The sequence below is a fragment of the Temnothorax curvispinosus genome, unplaced genomic scaffold, assembly GCF_003070985.1.
Source record: "Temnothorax curvispinosus isolate PA1 unplaced genomic scaffold, ASM307098v1 QBEX01009762.1, whole genome shotgun sequence".
Lineage (NCBI taxonomy): Eukaryota > Metazoa > Arthropoda > Insecta > Hymenoptera > Formicidae > Temnothorax > Temnothorax curvispinosus.
The window spans coordinates 1-7,810 of record NW_020219542.1 but is presented as its reverse complement, the minus strand read 5'-3'; the positions used below and the strand labels follow the sequence as shown (position 1 = coordinate 7,810).

At 34.5% G+C, this 7,810-nt stretch overlaps 1 pseudogene; it reads left to right on the top strand.

Moving 5' to 3' along the window:
* Window positions 1–2,514: 2,514 nt before the first annotated feature.
* Window positions 2,515–6,396, top strand: LOC112459357 (annotated as a pseudogene).
* The last annotated feature ends 1,414 nt before the right edge of the window (window positions 6,397–7,810 follow it).

The window sequence follows — 7,810 nt, the reverse complement described above, 5'->3', positions numbered from 1 at the left end:
GCGAACGTTATAAATTGATTTGAATATGGCTGAGGAAGTCGCTGTGTTGTCAAGAAGGCGGGCGACCATAAAGGGTCAACTCACGCGTGTTTACAATTTTGCAACGTCCTTGCTTTTGAATTTACCTGATGTTGTAGAGTGCCAAGCAAGGTTACAGAAAGTACATGACTTGTGAAACAAATTCGAAAATATCCAAGAAAAAATAGAGGACGCTGACGCGAGCGAAAATCAAGTCCAGAAGCGTGATGTATTCGAGACCAGTTATTATTGCACTGTAGTAGAATTAAGGGGGGAGCCTCATGTAAACAGTCAAAAAAATTGAAAAAATTTTTATTGCATAAATCATTAGTGTAATGTCTCTAGAATATGTTCCCAAAGTTTTAGAGCAAAACTCAAACTTGAAATAGGCGATTTTATACCTGAGCGTTACGCAAGTAAAGCGCGCCCCGAGAACTTGAAACTTTAAACGCATTTTTCTCAAAACCATGTTTTTCAAATTGGCGTGCAAGATTACTCATAAACTATTCGACCAATCGAATGCCCTTTGGCATGCATGTAGATAACTAAATACTATTGTATGTAAACCTACTTGTTCAGTCATTCTACCAAATTAAATAACTTTTATTGCATAATTAAAGCCAAAAATTTTTCCGTAAAAATTTAATTTTTTTCTAAGTCCTGTTATTTTTTCAATTTTGTATTTTTTACTGAACAAATAGGTTTACCGACAATGACTTATAATAAAAGTAAAAAAATTTTGTATTTTTGATTCAGTGATTAATTGCAGGCGCAATGCTGCACGCCAATTGTGAAAAGTCCGGCACCGCGGCCTTTGAGAGTAGGCTTTGTTGGTACTTATAAATAGAGAATTTTGCAATCAAAAAATATTTTTTACATCTACAAATGTTGCTAAAACCATTACCCAAGTTTTAATAAGTTTCATTTTAAAGTCTCTTTAAAGAAAATTCCAGAAAATTGCCTTGTTTTCAGCGTTTTACATGAGGCTCCCCCTTAATTGCATGGACTCTGTTGAAGGAGCGCTTTAAAAATAAAAAAATTTAATACAAAAACATATTCAGACGCTATTTGAAATAAGTCCTATCGTACGAGAATCGTCGATACATCTAAGAAAGTTGATTGACGATACGCAAAAGCATATTAGAGTTTTGAAAATGTTAGGCCAACCAGTATAAAAAGCTGGAATAGCATAATTATTCGGTTATGGTTATATCGTGAGTAGATGTTCATACTAAACGTGAATGGGAAACAGAAACGGTTGCGGTAGCGGCGCCCACGCTACAGGAGCTTTTTGATTTTTTATCCAGATATTGTATTAAAGGCGTTGCAGCCGAATAAAGGTTTACCATCCTCCTCCGCGCGAAGGGGAGAAAGTGCGAGCGCTCATGTCCAGTCAGTTTAAAGAACGAGATTGTATGATATGCCACGATGGTCATGAGATTTATAATTGTGCAAATTTAAAGGATTATCGGACAGAATGACTAAAATTAGGCGTCATCGTTTATGTATTAATTGCTTACGTAAAGATCATACTGCGGATAGGTGCACGGCGGGCGGGTGCAAGCGATGCAAACAGAAACACAATACGTAGCTGCATAGCGATAGTTAAGATGCAAGGAGCATCGACCGCATCTGACTCGAAGCAGGTGGAAGCGAGTACATTAGACTGATCGACTTCTAATCGTATCGGCGAAGAGAATCGTAACAATTTAGCCTGTCAAGCTAACGTAATGTCAACAACGATAAAATGCAGTAGTCAGGTGTTGCTTGCGACCGCCTCCGTGAAAATATGATCGATTCGGCCGCGAGCATGTATACAGGGCTTTCCTAGACGCGAGATCTCAAAGGAATATAATAATGCGCAGGGGCCTGTGTAAGCGGCTTCACAGTTAAAGTGAGCAAAGAATCGAAGTCTCACTGTCAGGTGTTGGTTGTGGTACGACGGACGCGATGGGAGCTGTTAATACCACAATATACTCCACCGTTAGCGAATTTAAAGTTAAGTTGCGATTTCTAGTTATGGACCGTATAACGGAACATGCGCCCTCGCGACGCGACGGGTGGACGTTTCCGCGCTAAACATTCCAAAAAATATTAAATTATCCGATCGGCAATTTGGAGAGTCAGGCGAGATCGACGTGTTGTTAGGCGGAGAAGTGTTTTAGAACTTCTTATGCGTAGGACAGATTAAGTTAGGCAGCTTGAGAAACGCGTCGCTATCCTATAGTCAAAAGTTTCCGGTGATCCTTGCGAATGATCAATTGACAGACTTGATAATTAGAGACACACATCTGAAAAATATGCATGCAGGCCCCGAAGCGCTTTTAGGTTTGATTAGAGAACAGTATTGGATCATAGCGGGTAGATCGGCGGTCAGGAAGGTCCTGCATAGATGTTTAGTTTGTTATAAGTTTAACTGCAAAAGTCCGTAAAAAATAATGGAAAATTTACTCATTATTGGGAGAAATAGGGTGAGCCCTGGTCGAGCTTCTTAAATGTAGGTGTCGATTATAGCGGATCATTTAATATTAAGGTTACACGTGATAAAACGGCCAAAGCGTATTTATGTTTATTTGTATGTTTCACGACACGCGCTATCCATTTAGAATTAGTAAGTGACTTGAGTACCGCGGCGTTTCTTAATTCATTACGACGTTTATATTTAAAATTATTTAAATTAGTCTATTTCTTCTAAAACACCCCGCGTTTGTAAAAACATGTATTATATATTTACAAGATGTAAATACTCGTAAAAATGTACTATACTTGTATAAATGTACTCGTAAAAAGATTCTACAACGTCGTTGAAAGTTTACGTGCGTTTCGAAAGAATTGCAAAAGTTTCTTGGCTCTTTTTTCTTCGGCTGGGACTTAAATATGTACGACAAAACCAACAATCAGCCGGCGCTCGCCAATTCGTCAGACTTGAACGAAAAGCTTGGCTAAGTTGAATTTCTGTTTACCGACAAGATCGGCACGCTCACTGAAAATCTGATGGTGTTCAGACGCTGCTCGGTCAACGACAACGTGTATATGGAGAAGGATTGCGACGGAAATCTGTACTCATTGCCATCAAGCGGAAACGAGCAGGAGGCTGTCAAACTGTCATCAAAGGAGGTAAAAAAAGAAGAAAAAATACTAATTATAATTAAAGAAATTATCAGTAAAAGAAATGATTATTAAAATAAATTACGATATTAATTATTTTAGTCAAAAGAATAATTTGCGCGCTGCAATTAATATGAGAGATCATACCGATCATTGTATGTCATTTCATGCAATAATAATTACATTAATTATCGTGTGAATATTTGGCGGCAGTTATTAACGAATATTGAATTATTAATAATAATTAACGTTAATTGTAATTAATAATGAAATAATAATCAATGATGGTTGTATATTAGTACAAATCATGAACGTCCATAGCTAACGTACTGCTTGCCAAATAATACTGTACTTGCAATAATTTTGGTCTGTTATTAAATTACTGCTTGTTATTAAAATACTGTTATTAAAAGATCGATAATTCTAGGCTGAAATTTGGCATTTCGTGATAAGCCTATCGCTATGCCACATAGTGCAAATTGCACCGCTAAGCCAACGTCCCGAGATCAAACCCAGACGCACTCTGTTCCGTGAGAAGTTCAGATTGAAAAAAGTCACGAGAGTCAACAGCTCGCTGATGATGCATCTGGATCTGCTGGAATATCAAGTAAAAATAACAGCTCGATCGCGTACGCAAACGTCGAATTCGCGGTAGCGCGTCCCCTGATAAGATTCCGCTTATCTTACTTTTATTTTAGTACTATATTATTCAGTTTGTTTTATATTATTAGAGATTTATACCATACTCTCCATGTATCAAAGCTATAAATATATAATTTGAAACACAGAGTGTTAGAGACAGTTCTGATAAATTAATTACAGCTCTGATGGATTAATTAAATTAGCTTTAAACGACAATCGCAAATATTTCTTTTTAGATATTGATGTTTACTGGAGATAAGGCAGAAACTGCGGAGAACATCGCTTTCTTGTGCGGCCATTTCAAGAAAGGTACCGAGGTTCTAAGAATGACGGACCAAACGTCAGTGTAAACCTGTTTCCTAGTTCTCACAAGTTTCGAGTAAGTTCAGTTTGCACGTCCAAAATTTTATACCTTTTTTTAGTTAACTCGTTAACTCTCGGCAACCTCTATTAATTCTCGCGCAGTAAGTCGTACTTTTTATTCGAGATGAAAATTTACCAAAGTAATAAATAAATAAATAAATAAATGTATAAATTATTATTCCGCTATTTTTTTGCTTTCTAATATAAATTTATATATACATAGCAAAAATAATATCCAAGAGAAATTAAAGATAAAGCGTAAAATACATTATCCAAACGTAATTATCCGAAAGATAAAGTATCTCTTTCAACAAAGAAAGCTTGTGATATTATTTAAAATATACTATATTAGTTTATAATATATTTCTGTAAACTATCTCTTACAGACGGAAAATAAAACTGGAACTGTACATCAGTACGGGTTGATAATAGACGGTGTGAGCATAGCGGCGACGTTACTAAATTGTCCACAATTATTCAAATCCGTCGGAATGATCTGCGAGGCGGTTGTCTGTTGTAGGCTAACGCCCCTGCAAAAGAGCGAGGTTTGAACTTTCCCCGATTCCCAAACGCTGCACTGCATATAGAGAAACGCGAAGACGTCATTAGCTTATCTCTGCTTATCTTTGCAGATTGTGCATCTGATAAAAACGTCACGGAACCGTCCGCACACCGCGGCCATCGGCGACCGACGGTGGTAATGATGTCTCGATGATACAGGAACCGCACGTGGGTATCGGAATAATGGGGAAAGAGGGCCGTCAGGCGTCGATATTCGCTGACTTCGCCTTCACGAAGTTCAAGTATCTGAGAAAAGCGTTGCTAGTGCACGGACACTGGTATTACATGCGCATCGGCATCCAGACGCAGTTTTTCTTCTACAAGAACGTGGTGTTCATAACGCCGCAGGTGCTGTTCAGCATACACAATGGTTTCTCCACGCAGGTAACGATAACATTACTATCTATGTCTCTATTGCATGTCGAAAATTCCGATCTTATTCCCGCAATACATAGATAAAGTGATTTATTTTTCTTCGCATCGTACATTCGATTTAATAACATTTTAAAGTACATTCACGATTTTCTTATCTCAACTCGCGAATTAACAGATTTATTTTTTAATTCTTGCATATCTTTTAAATAAATTTCATTGTCTAATAATTTGGCAACGTTATATCCTAAACTAAAAAAATATATCCTTATTTTTATGGAAAGTACAAAAGAGAATATATTTTACAATATATTTTATATAGATTTTATAGATAAAGGATTTATAGAAATATATATTTTTATAGGAACTTTATGATGGTATGTTTCTAATGGGTTTCAACTTAATATTCACGTCGCTTCCGGTATTGATTTACGCATTACTGGAACAGAATTACAACGCGAAGAAGCTTATGGAGCATCCGTACTTGTATATATAAACTATTATTTTTTACTTATAAGCAGGCTACCACATATAGCCGACGATATAAGTTTCTATTAACTTTGTCACCTATGAGCTATTCTCTTCTATTTGACTTGCATGTATTTAATTATTTAAGTTCAATATAGTTTTTCAGATATACATAAATACTCGTTTGTAAAGACTAAAACGGGCTATCTATACACGCATATATATTTATCACATATTTTATTTAAAAAATAGTAGATTAGTAATTTTTGCAACAGTGTAAATGTCGTTAAACATATAATTTATTACTAGGGACGTCGCATGTTTCCATGGAGAGCTAGCGTTTCACTGAAAGAACTAAATAAATAATACGTTGGAGAAGCATCCACTTAAGCGCTTCAGTATTATTGATGTGAATGAAGATGTGAATATGTGACAGTACCTAATTTACGATTTTATCTTATTAGATACAATTTAAGTCGCTGAGACGACTGACTGTATCATATTATTAAATAAGCGTAATTGCCAAATTTATATGGTAAACTCAGTCAAGACATTGCTACTAATTAATTGACATCGAAACACTTTTTAACGTTTTTATAAGCATTGAATAAGTCTGAAGATCATTATTTATATACCTAGATTATTTTCTACAATACAATATTCAAAGAAAAATAATATAGCAAAATATTAATAATACAAGAGGAAGAAATGTTCTCGCGTGAATGTTGAACTATGCATGATTGTCGCAAATTGTTACGTATATATACGTACGAATGTGTGATATTGAATAAACATATAAGAGATAATATGTACATTTTCTATTTATATTTTATACAATATCTGCTTTTACTTAATTATGATGTGAATAAAATTAATTAAATAAAGCCGCAATTTTTATTCCCAGATTGAAGATTCCTATTCCTTTATTACAAAAAAAATGATACTGCATTATCTAACAGCAGTCTAATTAAAAATAATTTTATTAATTCAATAACATCATTAATGAAACAAATAACATTTTGTTAAAACAAAAGCATGACATATTTATTTCATTAATACTAATAATTATTGAATTAACAAGATTATTTTCAATTAGGCTGTTGTTAACTAATGCTATAATTTCTTTTTACATGTAGTTAAATTATACATATTAGATTAGTGTAAAAGATTTCTCCATCAATCTTTATAATAAATAACTTCTTACTAAATGAAAAAAAAAAAGATATATTGGAGCTTCCCGTAGGCAATTTTGCTTCGTTTCTGCTGAAATTTTGTTTTTAGCTTTCAATGAATACGAGATAAATCGCGTATTTACCAATACATTAGCCTAATATATAAAGGGGTAAAAGGCATAGTGGTGTAAGTCAAATTTTTTAAATATTGACTCGTGTGCATAAATGCAATCTATACAATATATAAATTGCATTTATGCACACGAGTCAATATTTTAAAAAATTTGACTTACACCGCTATGGCTTTTGCTCCTCTACATGTATATAACATTTATTATTATTACGTATTAAGAGAGCGACAGATATCTACAATAAAGACTTCATACAGATATTTATTCTCACTTCACATAGATATCCATGATTCACGATATCCATTCTTATGCATCAGACATGTTAAAAGCTTAAACATTGCTCAAATCTGCTATGTCTTCCTCAATATGTAGATCTGTTTTAATCTAATTTCTCTCACAAATTTGATCGTATCTACGAACATTTCCTCTTCCTACTTTCTACGCGTATAATAAATATTTTACCGGCACGGGCGTAGCACTTGCTTTTTACGTTCAATCGATCGAGTGATATTAGAAATAATGCATACGGAACTGGTGCTGACAGTGCTACATCAGCGTGCCGACACGTAACACGTGGATGTGATCGCGAGTGCGCATAAAACAATTGTCCGATTTGCTTCGATCGTCCGTCGCATATCTAAGAGACCATCTCGGGCTTGAAATATTAAACGGTAGATCATTAGATCAGACACCTTCCAAAATCCGTGATTGCGAACAAGTCATTCGCCGAAAGGTTTAAATTAAGCTTAAAAAAAAGTCGGGATTTTTTTCGAGATTTTAATTATTATAGATAAATACGTATACGTATATATCTATATTTTATTATCTATTTATACATATAATATATACATATATCACATATAATATATATATATCACCATACATATATATATTGTATATATCACAACTCAAAAAATTTCGATTTTGCGTTAAACCAATAAAAAATCTGCCTAAAATGTTACCTATACGTGCTAT